The sequence below is a fragment of the Bos taurus genome, chromosome 3 (assembly GCF_002263795.3).
Source record: "Bos taurus isolate L1 Dominette 01449 registration number 42190680 breed Hereford chromosome 3, ARS-UCD2.0, whole genome shotgun sequence".
NCBI classification, from domain to species: Eukaryota; Metazoa; Chordata; class Mammalia; order Artiodactyla; family Bovidae; genus Bos; species Bos taurus.
In genome coordinates, this window is record NC_037330.1 from 15,940,985 (window position 1) to 15,955,009 (window position 14,025).

General features: G+C 41.9%; 1 protein-coding gene across 12 annotated transcripts in view; it reads left to right on the plus strand.

Moving 5' to 3' along the window:
* The first annotated feature begins 3,991 nt into the window (after nucleotides 1-3,991).
* The window catches only part of ADAR (adenosine deaminase RNA specific), a 51,906-nt gene continuing 41,872 nt past the window's right edge, over nucleotides 3,992-14,025 (plus strand). For 6 of the 12 annotated variants that reach the window (XM_005203802.5, XM_010802967.4, XM_024989939.2 and 3 more), the window contains exon 1: nucleotides 3,992-4,028. The gene's annotated coding sequence lies outside the window, so the exon portion shown is untranslated. Of the gene's footprint in view, nucleotides 4,742-9,149; nucleotides 9,251-14,025 lie in introns of all 12 variants that reach the window. The other 6 variants (XM_059884972.1, XM_059884973.1, XM_059884974.1 and 3 more) reach the window with 4 other exon arrangements.

A 14,025-nucleotide genomic window follows, 5' to 3' on the forward strand; every position in this document is an offset into this window, starting at 1 on the left:
GAGGCTGAAAATTAATGAACTAAGTGTATAACTTAAGTAGAAAGCAAACAACAGAATAGACTCAAAGAAGGTGAATGGAATATGATAATTATAAGAGCAAAAGTAGGAACTAAAAAATAAAATAGGAAACTAAGTTATAGTAGAGAGGAGCAACAAGGCCAAAAGTTGGTTCTTTGAAAAAACCAACAAAATAAACTTCTGCAATGGTTTATCTGTGAAAAACAGGAAAGAAGACATAGACAAATAGTTTATCAGTCAGTTTTCACTATAATATGCTGGGGTAACTAACAAAACCCGAAATCTCAGTGTTTATTTTTTGCTTGCTCTGTATAGCACATGTCTTCTGCATTCTCAGATCCCCAGGGGAGGACATGCCATTCTCACTGAAGAGGGAAATAAGCAAGAGAGCTAGTGGAAACACAGAGAGAATATTTTTTTAAGATTCTGGTCAGATATGAAGTCATTATGACCAAAGTGATTGTCAGTTGGGTTGGTATGCATACTCCTCCCAAAAGGGGCACTTCAAATCACATGGCAATAGGTAGAAATGTGTAGTCCTCCTACACAAAGGGGAACAAATATTTGAGGAACCATCTGTCCATCAAGATATGAATGGATAAAAGAGCCACAGAAAAAGAATGAAATACTTGCAGCAACACGGATGGACCTAGAGATCACCATAGTAAGTGAAGTAAATCAGACAGAGAATCTCATATGTGGAATCCAAAAAAATGGTACAAATGAACTTATTTACAAAACAGACATAGAAGTAGACCCACAGACATAGAAAACAAACTTTTGCCAAAGAGAAAAGGTAGGGAGAATAAATTAGGAGTTTAAGATTAACATATACACATTATTATATATAAAATAAACAACAGGACTTACTGTATACCACAGAGAACTACAGTCAAAATCTTGTAATAAACTATAGTGGAAAAGAATCTGAATACATACACATATATATGTATATCAGTTCAGTTCAGTCGCTCAGTCGTGTTTGACTCTTTGCAACCCCATGAATCGCAGCACGCCAGGCCTCCCTGTCCATCACCAACTCCCGGAGTTCCCTCAGACTCACGTCCATAGAGTCAGTGATGCCATCCAGCCATCTCATCCTCTGTCGTCCCCTTCTCCTCCTGCCCCCAATCCCTCCCAGCATCAGAGTCTTTTCCAATGAGTCAACTCTTCGCATGAGGTGGCCAAAGCACTGGAGTTTCAGCTTCAGCATCATTCCTTCCAAAGAAATCCCAGGGCTGATCTCCTTCAGAATAGACTGGTTGGATCTCCTTGCAGTCCAAGGGACTCTCAAGAGTCTTCTCCAACACCACAGTTCAAAAGCATCAATTCTTCGGCACTCAGCCTTCTTCACAGTCCAACTCTCACATCCATACATGACCACAGGAAAAACCATAGCCTTGACTAGACTGACCTTTCTTGGCAAAGTAATGTCTCTGATTTTCAATATGCTATCTAGGTTGGTCGTAACTTTTCTTCCAAGGAGTAAGCATCTTTTAATTTCATGGCTGCAGTCATCATCTGCAGTGATTTTGGAGCCCAGAAAAATAAAGTCTGACACTGTTTCCACTGTTTCCCCATCTATTTCCCATGAAGTGATGGGACCGGATGCCATGATCTTCGTTTTCTGAATGTTGAGCTTTAAGCCAACTTTTTCACTCTCCTCTTTCACCTTCATCAAGAGGCTTTTGAGTTCCTCTTCACTTTCTGCCATAAGGGTGGTGTCATCTGCATATCTGAGGTTATTGATATTTCTCCTGGCAATCTTGATTCCAGCTTGTGCTTCTTCCAGTCCAGCATTTCTCATGATGTCCTCTGCATATAAGTTAAATAAACAGGGTGACAATATACAGCCTTGATGAACTCCTTTTCCTATTTGGAATCAGTCTGTTGTTCCATGTCCAGTTCTCACTGTTGCTTCCTGACCTGCATACAAATTTCTCAAGAGGCAGGTCAGGTGGTCTGGTATTCCCATCTCTTTCAGAGTTTTCCACAGTTGATTGTGATGCACACAGTCAAAGGCTTTGGCATAGTCAATAAAGCAGAAATAGGTGTTTTTCTGGAACTCTCTTGCTTTTTCCATGATCCAGCGGATGTTAGCAATTTGATCTCTGGTTCCTCTGCCTTTTCTAAAACCAGCTTGAACATCAGGAAGTTCACGGTTCACATATTGCTGAAGCCTGGCTTGGAGAATTTTGAGCATTACTTTACTAGCGTGTGAGATGAGTGCAATTGTGCGGTAGTTTGAGCATTCTTTGGCATTGCCTTTCTTTGGGATTGGAATGAAAACTGACCTTTTCCAGTCCTGTGGCCACTGCTGAGTTTTCCAAATTTGCTGGCATATTGAGTGCAGCACTTTCACAGATTCGTCTTTTAGGATTTGAAATAGCTCAGCTGGAATTCCATCACCTCCACTAGCTTTGTTCGTAGTGATGCTTTCTAAGGCCCACTTGACTTCACATTCCAGGATGTCTGGCTCTAGGTCACTGATCACACCATCGTGATTATCTGGGTCGTGAAGATCTTTTTTGTACAGTTCTTCTGGGTATTCTTGCCATCTCTTCTTAATATCTTCTGCTTCTGTTAGGTCCATACCATTTCTGTCCTTTATCGAGCCCATCTTTGCATGAAATGTTCCCTTGGTATCTGTAATTTTCTTGAAGAGATCTCTAGTCTTTCCCATTCTGTTGTTTTCCTCTATTTGCATTGATCGCTGAGGAAGGCTTTCTTATCTCTTCTTGCTATTCTTTGGAACTCTGCATTCAGATGCTTATGTCTTTCCTTTTCTCCTTATAAATATATATTTTGTGTGTGTATATATATATGGCTTGTATATATACAAAATAAAAACCCAACAACTGGAAATTGCATAAATATTAGGCTGCCAGAGAATGAATAATGGGTACACCCACAAAATTGAATGACTTGTTATATAGCCGTGAGAATGAATGAAATGCAACTTCACTCAACAACGAGAATGAATCCTAGTGATATGGTCAACATTTGTGTTCTCCCCCAAATTCATAAGTTGGAATCCTAAGGCCCAACAGATGGTATTAGGAGGTGGGGCCTTTGGCTTAACTCATGAGAGTAGAGGCCTCATGCATGGAATTCAAAGTCTTATAAAGGAGACCCCACAGAGATCCCTAACTCCTTCTGCTATACAAGAACTCTGCCAATAGGAAAAGGGCCTTCCCCGGAACATGCTGGCACCCTGACTTTCAGCCTCTAGAGCTGTGAGAAATAAATTTCTGTTTATAAATCTTTGGTATTTATTATAGGAGCCTGAATGGACTAAGTAACTTAGGAATATGTTTGTTAAAATAAATGTCCAGAACAGTAGATCAAAGTTCAAAAACATCACAGATACACAGACACACACACAAAACTAATTTTAAAATATACTGTTTAATAATGTACATAAATGTGAAAAGAAATGAAAGCAATATAAAAGTTGTGTAAACACAAGTCAGGATGGAGGTTACTTCTTAGGGGAAAGCAGTGGTACAGTATGAGGCCCACTTAGAAGATTTAAATTATTGGTAATATTTCTTGTCTCAGTTGGGGTGGCAAAAAGGCCGAATTAAAGGTAACGTTCATTATAACATATTAAAAATACTTAATCTGAACTTTCTATCCAAGGACTACTGGTTTGGGGGGTTTGGGGGCATTATTAACTTATCCAGTGTAGCTGAGATCCTTTTTTTTTTTTTTTTTAAGATGGTACCCACCTACCATCCAGGCCTTCCGGCCTAACTACGTTATGAATGACTGAGGAGTTTAATCAAGGCCAAGAGCAAAAATGCAGCATCCCAAACCCAAGTACCTATTCGCACCATGCCTACAGCAACACCATTAACAGAACAGTAAAAACCCATGGAAAGCAGCAACAAAATCCTAGCTTAACTAGGACGCAAACAAAAGAGAAAAATCACGTGGTGCTTCCTCCCACGCCCGGCGCGCCGGTGATGTCACCAATCCGCGACAGGGCCATTGATTTCAGACTGAAGGTAGAGAGGGCTACGTGGTGGGGGAGGGCGGGGGGAGGGTCCGGGCGGCAGTGACTGTCTCTGGTGTCGAGTTGTGTCCCGGAGAATTACAGGACCCGGTAAGAGGTTTTTCCCTTCCCCGCCATCACCTTCTGTGGCCTGAACGCCCGGCTCCCACCGCCGCTCCAGTGTCGGGCGCTACTGGAAGAGGGAGCGCAGGGGCGCCCGGGTGGGCTGAGGGTGGCCGCAGGGCCAGGTTGGGGAGGCGGGGGTCGCGGGCAGCGGCGGGGCTCGGCAGCCTCGCGGGGAGGTGATCGCCGGGGGCCAAGTGCTCGTGTGCGTGCTCCGGGTGTGGGCGGCAGAGACTGCGCACGGATGCTCTGGCGCTCGTGCCAGCCAGAGCCGAACAGCTGGGTACCAAAGGCCCTTGTTTTCCTCTCGCCAACTCCCTCGCCTGAGGGAGAGTGACAGTAGAGCGAGGCGCCTGGGACTCGTTCCGGTCCGCTCCTTTCTGCGTCTTCAGCTCTGACTGCATAGGCCCGCGCCTCATCCCTGGGATAACATCCGCCGCCCTTGGCGTGCCTTCCACAGGGAAGGCGTAGGCGTCCGCCGTGTAGAGCCCACTGCGGGGTCACGGACACTGCGCTCCGCCTCGCTCTGGCCTTGGTGCAGGAAGCCTAGTTGCGTCACCTCCCCTTCCTTCATCTGGCTTGATTCTTGGGCCCCGCTAGAGGGTAAGCCTGCCTCAGGTGTGACGTGTTGATGTCAGAGTTTGGGAAACTTGTCTTTCAAAAAGGCCTTAGTACCTGTCACCGGATACTCCACGCAGTGTCGGGGTGTCCCAGCCTGCGGTAAGGGAGGGAGCAGAGCCTAAGCTGCTAAGGGAGGAGGATGTGCACACAGAGGCCTGCACAGTGGCTGATGTTGAGAGGGAGGCCGGATCTCTAGAACAGGCCACTGGGAGGGAGAACGCAGGAGCAACAAATTGCCCAGCAAATGTGAGTGATGATGCCAGTTTCTTTCTTTACTAAAGAAAGCCTGTTCCCATCGTGTCAGAGATCCTGAAATATCTTTTCCATTATTTCATTATTTCATAGTTGGGTGTGCTTACTGTATGAGAGGAGGGAATAGAGTAGAAAGAGGGCATGAACTTTGGGAGTCAGGTCTGCTTTGCCAGCTGTATGACAGTGACTGAGTTATTTAACCTTTCTACTCCTACCTGATCTTATCTACAATTGAGGATTATTATATCTACCTTGCAGGGTTGTTGTCAGAATTTGAAGTGTCTAGCTATTATTAGTAAGATCCAAGCACCCATGACTTGAACTTGCTTCCTTGCTGAAGGTTTCCTGTTGGTACAGCTGCTTGAAAAGCAGGGGAACTTTTTGCTATTCTGAATATTTGCTATTCTGCCAGATAGGATAAAGCGGAGTTGGGATGGGGGTGGGAAGACTAGAAACCCACCATCTCTCTACAGTAGATCATCAAATTTTAGAACTGGAAAAAGATTAAGCCTCACTTTATTCTCTTAATAATGCTTAGTTGCTTCATTCATGTCTGACTCTTTGCAGTACCATAGACTGCATCCCAACAGACTCCTCTGTCCATGGGATTTCCCAGGCAAGACTACCGGAGGGGGTTGCCATTTCCTTCTCCATCTCTTAATTGTAACTTCTCTTTATTGAGCACTTGCTAGGTGTGTGACCCTGTAACCAGGCTCTTTACAGACACTAATTGATTTAATCCCTCCAGCAACCCAGTGCTATAATAAGTATAATTCCCATTTTACAGATGCAGAAGATGAGCTTAGCCAAGTTTCTGACACTAGTTAATGGCAGAGTTGGAACTTGAACCCAGGCCCTCTGGCTCTATGGGGTTTGGGTCTTGTTATTTCTCAGCATCACCAACTCAGTGGACATGAATTTGAGCAAACTCCCAGAGATAGTGAAGAACTGACGTGCTGCAGTCCATGGGGTCAAAAAGAGTTGGACACGACTTAGCAACTGACTAACATTTCTCAATGACTTGAGCCCAGGCAGTGTGAGCCTAGTGTAGTGGGGGAAGGGAGGCATAAGCAGAGTTTAGAGGGCCAGTATTTGCTCTAAGAATAACATCTCATTGTCCGGTGATAAATTATCTTGTATTTTACATCTTGCCCAGCGTTGTCCAGATGTGAACCAAGATTTGGCCTTTTCATGCAGAGAAAAAGGAAAGGCTCATGGGCACATGTGCTGGGATCATAGACACACAATAGATACTTGGAAAGAAGAAAACATCTCCAGATATTGTTACTTCAGCCAGGAGTAACATTGCTTAAGACAGTTTCCTTTAAGCTAGTTATTTTTATACTGTAACAGGGTGTAATGTGACCTTTCTTCTGATTTGAGGATTTAAAGATTTGAAGCTGTGATTCAGACCACGACTGGTATTATCTGTGACCAACTGATTTGAGTTTTCAAATATGTCAACCACAGGATCTGAGCTTTTGGGCTTTTGTAGTGATCTCTTGAGATACAGCAGTTTATTTTGCTCTAACATCTGTTAGACTTGGACCATAGTGAGTGCAGCTGCTTGAGTTAAGTTTCCTGGAGAACGCTGGATGATCATTTGGTATCAGGGTTAGAGAATTCACAATATTAAGTTTGTCACAAAATTAAGTATTTGAGAAAGGTCTGTGATGGATGTGCATTCATGTGGGAATAGTAAATGGGTTTTAAACAGATGACATTCTTGGTGTTTTTGATCAGCTGTTCTGTGTTGTTTCTCAGTTTGAAGATGACTTTCAGCTGTATGGTGAGTTATTAGGAACTTGGAAGATTTGCATAATCCACCCATGTAGATTGTGACAAATAAACTCTCAGTTCCTCCACCCAGGAAGCTCTCATTGCTGCTTCTGTGCCCTCCCAGATGTCCTGAAGTCACCTATTTCATCACGTTTATCAGCCTTAATGGGAGAGATGCTTTAACATAATTTATCCTTCCTTTCCCTTTGTACCCCACCACCACCACACACAGAGTGAAGTTCTTTCCCCAGAAGGGTATATGCTAATCTAATTGTAAATAGCGGAAACCTAATGTAAGCAAAAAAGGATTGATTATTTAACTAGGCAGTCCAAAGGTGAACTTCAGGCATGGCTGGATCGTGAGACTGAAATGATGCGGTGAAGACTCTCTTCACCCTGCCTTTCTCTGCTTCTTTTTGTTTGTTGCCCTCATTCTTTTCTGCTGTTTTCTCTGTTCATATTGAAAAAGGTGACTTCTGGCAGCCCCAAGCCTATGACCTTATAGCTCACTTCTAGCATTGTAAACTAGTCATGTAGACAAGGAGCAAAGGATGCCATGATTAGGCAAGTCTGTGTCACAGGCCCACTTTTGAAGGCAGGAGTGAAACTTCTTCCACAACGGCATGGGATGGGAAGTGCAGAAGTAAGTACTAGGCAGGTGAAAACACCAATGAGTGCTTCAAGTGTGTGTGCGTGCATAGGCATCTGTGCTGACATATGTGCTCATATCCCACTTCTCTGAGGCATTCCCAGAGTCTTTCAGCTAGAGTGAAGCCACCTGGTGTTGTTTGTCCATCGCACATTGTTATTTTGTTATGGCATCGATCGCGTTCTTTCTATCTTTTCCTTGCCTTTGCGTCTGCTGTTTGGGTTGTGTGTGTGTGCATGCACACACTCACACACACCGTTTTGGCTGATTGACTTCCTTGGGTTCAGGCCATGCTTCTCTTCCCAGACGCTTTCTTTGACCTCCATCAATTAGGAAGTCACATAAACCCCTGAGCACAACCCCATTGTGGATTTGATTTCTCTTTGATAACTGTCTATTTTCGGGTCAGTTCTCTGCTAGACTGAGAGCCCCTTGAAGACAGAGGCTGTGGGCTCTGTATTTCTTACTTAGCTAAGAAATTAGCTGCATTATTTTTCTTCTTAGCACTTAGAACTAATTGACATTGTATATTTGTTTGTTGCCTGTCTTCTCACTAAAACATCGGTTTCATGAAAATAATGAGGAAAGAAATTTTTGTTTTGTTTACCACTGTATCTCTAGGGTCTAGGACGGTGCCTGGCACATAGTATGTGCTTAATAAGTGTTTATTAGGTGAATAACTGAAAATCTACTCACAGGGAGAAAATGATGCCACTGTGTTGATTAGGATTAATCAACATTATTAATCTGCATGATAGATACAGTTGTCACTGTAAATGTCTGTAAACACAGGTATGCAGGTGCCATCCCAGCAAGGCAGAACCTGTCTCCCCGTGTGCATGTGAACCGGCAGAGGTGAAGGGTCAAGCCCCAAGGAACAGCCACCTGGAAATTCCACCCTGTGAGATATTTCACCCCCTGAAACCCTCCTGAACTATGATGTTGTTCAGTTGCTAAGACCCGTCCGACTCTTTGAGACCACATGAACTGCAGCATGCCAGGCTTCCCTGTCCTTCATTGTCTCCTGGAATTTGCTCAAACTCATGTCCATTGAGTCAGTGATGCCATCCAACCATCTCATCTTCTATCGTCCCCTTCTCCTCCTGTTCTCAGTCCTTTCCAGCATCAGTGTCTTTTCCAATCAGTTGGCTCTTCACACCAGGTGGCCGAAGTATTAGAGCCTCAGCTTCAGCATCAGTCCTTCCAATGAATATTCAGGGTTGATTTCCTTTAGGATTGACAGGTTTGATGTCCTTGCGGTCCAAGGGACTTTAAAGAGCCTTTTCATAGTCTAAACTATGATAGGTAGGATATTAAGGCTTTTTTTCATAGTTTGAGTCTTTCCCCGCACGCCCCCCCCCCCCCCTTAGAGTATTTATCTTTAAAACATTTCCTTGAGCACTTACAATGAGCCAGGGAAGGTTTTAAGTCCCTTAACAATTCATTCTTTGACTGGAGTTTGGGGATCAAGGGTTGTGAAGTTTAAACCTTTTTTTTTTTTTTAATACCCAAACATTCAAAAGAGGCTTAAAAAAAAAATTCCAAACTAGAAATTATAAACGAAATGAGACCCCTTTCCATCCAGCTTATCTCACCCTCCAGGGGTACAGCTACTACTAATAGCTTGGTGTGTATCTCCTCCCTTCCTTTTCTTGGACTTTTACATAAAATATACTCCATCTTCTTGTCACTGTTTGGCTTCTCACCCAGATGTTCTGCACGCCGATCTGCACCTTGCCTTCTCCATAGCCATCTCAAGGCGCTTCTGCTGTGCCCAGCGCTGCTCCCCAGGAACAGCACCCTGGCTTGGGGTGAGTGGCAGAGCCAAATGTGGGGGGACTTGCAGCACAGAGTGCAGTCTGGCCTTCAGCACAGCGGCTGCTCAGGTGTTGGTCTTTGGGCCTCTCCCAGGGAGGGCCCAAACCCACATCCATCTTCCTGGTGCCTCATCTTCAGGGAACCCTACTCATGCCACATCTAAGCCCCAACAGAAAAAGCGGAGCAGTGATACCCTCCTGTTCTAAAGAAGAAACAAAATTACACAAAAAAAGTAATTTTCTTACCATTAGAGGCTGGAGGTGAGAGGGCTGTTGTTTAACCCCACTCTCACCCCCAAATATCTGGGCCTCCCTTCTACCTAGCTGCAGTACCTTCTTGTCCTCATTTGCTTCCTTAAAAGTGAGTAAGACTGTGGCTGAATCATGTTGATGTATGACAGAATGATACATGCGCACTAATAAAACAGTTGCTGCTGCTGCTAAATCACTTCAGTCGTGTCCGACTCTGTGCGACCCCATAGACGGCAGCCCACCAGGCTCCCCCGCCCCTGGGATTCTCCAGGCAAGAACACTGGAGTGGGTTGCCATTTCCTTCTCCAAATAAAATAGTTATCCTCCAATTAAAAATAAATAATTATTTTTTTAAAGTGAGTACAAGTTTACACGCCAATCTGAGTTTACACTGCAATGCCTCTCCATTCCCTGTGCCCCTGACTAGCCCTGCCCTCTCCAGGACTGGGTATTTTAACTGAAAGAGGAAAATCTTGGCTAACTTGAAAAACAGTATCTCATTTTAATTTGCACTTTTGGTTATGATTTAGTTTGAACTGTTTTTTGTTAACCATTTTTATTTCCATTTTAAAAATTCTGTTAATTTGTGATTTTGTCTATTTGCTTATTGTCTCTAAATGATTTTGTTTATAAATTATACAAATTATCTAAAAAATGAGTATGTGCTGATTATAAAAAGCAAAAAACTCTTATGTGCTGTAAATACCCTTCCAGTTGGTTGGTTGCCATCAAATTTTGGCTTTATTATTAAATATACAAAACCTGTTTTTCATTCTCCTGTAGACAAATTTTGTCCTTTTTGATTTCTTCCTTTGTACGCTTAAAAATATTTTTTCTTCATTCTGTGTCCTAAAGGTTTGCTTTTTGACATATGACTAAAAAGTAAATATTTGGTTTTATTTCAGATTTTAACAAGGTATTTGATGAAAATATTGTCCAGTGTTTTATTTTATTTTATTTTTTCTCTTTTGCTGTCTCGTACGCAGGGTTATTGTTACCATCTTTCTAAATTCCATATATATGCGTTAGTATACTGTATTGGTGTTTTTCTTTCTGGCTTACTTCACTCTGTATATAGGCTCCAATTATTCTTACTTAATGAAGAAAGCGCAATTTTCAACACTCTGTCCAGTGTTTTAAATAAAAGCAGTTTTAATTAAATAAAGGTCTATGTTTTGTTTTAAAGATACATTAGTGTGTATGTATCATATATTTTTCCTTTTTTAAATTTAGTAGAATATCAAAGCTGACTCCACAAAACTGACTTCAAATATATGTATAATTGTCATCATTTTAATGTTCTTAAATTAAGCATTTTATAAATTGCTGCCTGAGATGTTTATCTCTTGCTATTGATCTGGTTTAAAGAAGCATTCTTGTTTGGCTAACAGCTTCTCAGTGTAGTCAAAATGATGAATTTAGCCTCGTCCAATTCCCTCATCTCAAAACTTCCCTAAATCTCTTTTTGAGATATAATCATATACAATAAACATTTTATGAATATGATATGGTATTCACTGAATACCATTCAATAAATTTTGGCAAATACAGATACCCATTTAATTACCTCCAAATCAAGAAGATAAAGGATTTCCCTCACTGCATACAGTTCCCTCATGCACCTTTCTAGTTACCAGTATACCCAGAGGCTACCACTGTTCTGATGTCTATCATCATAGATCAGTTTTTGCCTCTCTAAAATGTCATGTAAATTGAACTATTCAGTATGTACTTTGTGTGTGGCTTCTTTTAGTGAGGTTCAACCACGTTGCATGTGTCACTATCTGCTTTATGCTTGCGTACTAGTTGTTTAATTCATTCATCAGTCTCTGGACTCTGGGGTTGTTTCCAGTTTGTGGCTATCAAGAATAAAGTTCTATGAACATTCTTTTTCTTCTTTTTTTATTGTGGTGAAAAAACACATAAAATTTACCAAATTAACCATTTTCAAGTGTATAGTTCAATGATATATGTATATTCACGTGGTGAAACCAATCTCCAGAACTTTTTCATTTTCTTTTCTTTTAATATATATTAATTGTTATATTTTTTGGCCTTGCAGCATGCAGGATCTTAGTTCCCTGACCAGGCATTGATTCTAATAGGCTCCCTACAGTGGAAGCACAGTCTTAACCACTGGACCGCCAGGGAAGTCCCAGAAGTTATTCATTTTCAAATCTAAAACTCTGCACCCATTAAACAACTCTCCCTCTTCCCTTCTCCCTGTTCCTGGTTCCATAAACATTCTTGTGTAAGTCTTTTTGTGACCATCTCTTTTCATTTTCCTTGAGTAAGTACCCAGAAGTATAGTGCCTGAGCCATAGGGTATTTGCATTATTTAGCCTTAGAAGAAACTGCAGAACAGTTTTGAAAGTGGTTGTACTGTTTCACATTCCTTCCCACCAACAGTGTATAAGAGTTCTAGTTTCTCCATATCCTCACCATTAGATATTATGAGGGATTTTAAAAATTTTTATTTAACAGAGAAGCCTGGTCTGCTACAGTTGCAAAGAGTCAGACACAATTTATCGACTCAGCAACAACAGACAAATAGCTATGATGTGGTATTTTGTGATTTTATCTCATCATATCTTAATCATTTATTTACATGGCTGTTTTCATCTAGACTGAGATTATTCCAGGCGAGGTTCATACAGTAGGTAGTTATCTTTTTCTTATTAACTTTTTCCCTCTTACTTTGATGCTTTATTATAAAAAACTTGAAAGTTGAAGAAGCTATTAAAATGAATAAAATGCCTGGTAATCCCACCTCTCAGACATCATTGTGAACATTCTGCTCTCTTTCACATGATGCTGTGTTGGTCAGCCCACAGATAGGGCAGTTCCAGGGAAGGTTGATACAGCAACTCAGCGTTGTCCCAGCCCTCTGCTCTGCCATCCTCAGGGCACCATTTATTCACAGCAAGGAATTTTTGTCATAGAAAGCCCCTGACAGACTTCCTTTTGTTTTGCTGGCCAGAGTTGTATCACATGTATCACTGGCAAGAGGAGTGGAACTGCCAAAACCGGGGTAGATTAGGCTAATCAGGGTCCGTCCTCTGACTCCGGGGAGGGAGCCTGGCCTTCTCCAAGGACTGTGGCCAGAACCAGGGGTCTGTCAGGAAGGAAGGCAGAGTTCCCGGGCAGGCACTCAGCCCTGTCTGCCACTTAGTCATGTTGTTTTTCAAAACCCTAACTATTTTCTATTTAAATGTTATGTCTTTCCCCCTATAATGAACTAAACATCTTCCATGGCATTAACTCTTCATAAATACGACTTTTATATATTGTATAATTTATGACTGTACCACAGGCTACTTGACCACATCTCTAGTTTTGGACATTAAAGATGTTTTCAGTTTTTTACTATTGTATGCAATTCTATAGCCAGCCTAAATTTCTGTGCTAGATTTCGAATTATCTTCTTCAAGATAGGTTTTTATGATTGCACTATTAGTTATACTTATTAATAATTATGTTGCAATATGATTACAATATTAATAATGATTGTTGATTATTGCATGGCGTTATTAATATATTTAAGACTTCTGACACACGTTGTCCGATTGCTTTGTTAAAAAAAAAAGAAGGCATCTTAATCTAACCACCATCTAGGAGGGTGCCTGTTTCTCCTCCTTTCCTTATTTTTTACTTTTCTCCTTTCTTTTTCTTTCAGTCATTAATGTATATTCCTTTGGCAGATATTTGTGGAATATCTTTGACAGCCAAAGCACTGTACTGGGTCATGAGGTACAAGACTGGTACTGCTCAGGACAGACAGACAAAGATCATGCAGTTGTGTGACTGTAGCTACTGTTAAGTATTATGAAGGAAGCTTCCTAGGGTTATAGATACTATAAGGTTCATATGCCTTCTGGCATAGGGACAGGACTGGAGGAGAAAAGAGTCTACAGCTTGGCTTTTTCAAGGCTGCAAGAGTGCTCTGTGGCTATTGGGCAAACAGGATGGACGGTGCTTTTTGTGACATGAAAGGATAGGCTTGGCTGGAGAGTGGGAATCGCTGACCTTGTTATAGACTTGGGCCTTTATGCCAAGGGTAACAGATAGCCAAAAAAGGGTTAAAGAAGGGAGGTGATGGTGACCTAACCATCTTTGAGAACATTTTGGAGGGGGCCAGAGTGGATTCCTAGAATCTAAGATTAGATTGTGAAGGTAGCCATGGAGTCACCCCAGCTGGCACTGGTTGTTTTTTTTTTAATTGCTGATTTTATGAATGAAAATGTAAGTTGTATTATAAATGTGATTGAATATCTCCCCACGCATTTGCACTTCCTTTTTTGTGAATTGGCTTTTTGTCGACTGCAGCATTAGTGGGAACGGCATAGTGTAATGGCCAAGAGCACCCGCCCCAGAGCCAAAGTGCCTGAGGTTGAATCCTGGCTCTGCCAGTACTGACTTAGTTATCTTAAACAACTTTGGTCCACCTCAGCTTCCCCTGCTCTACCATGGGGACAGGAACAGTGCACCTCTCTTATAAGGCAGTTGTGAAAATTAAA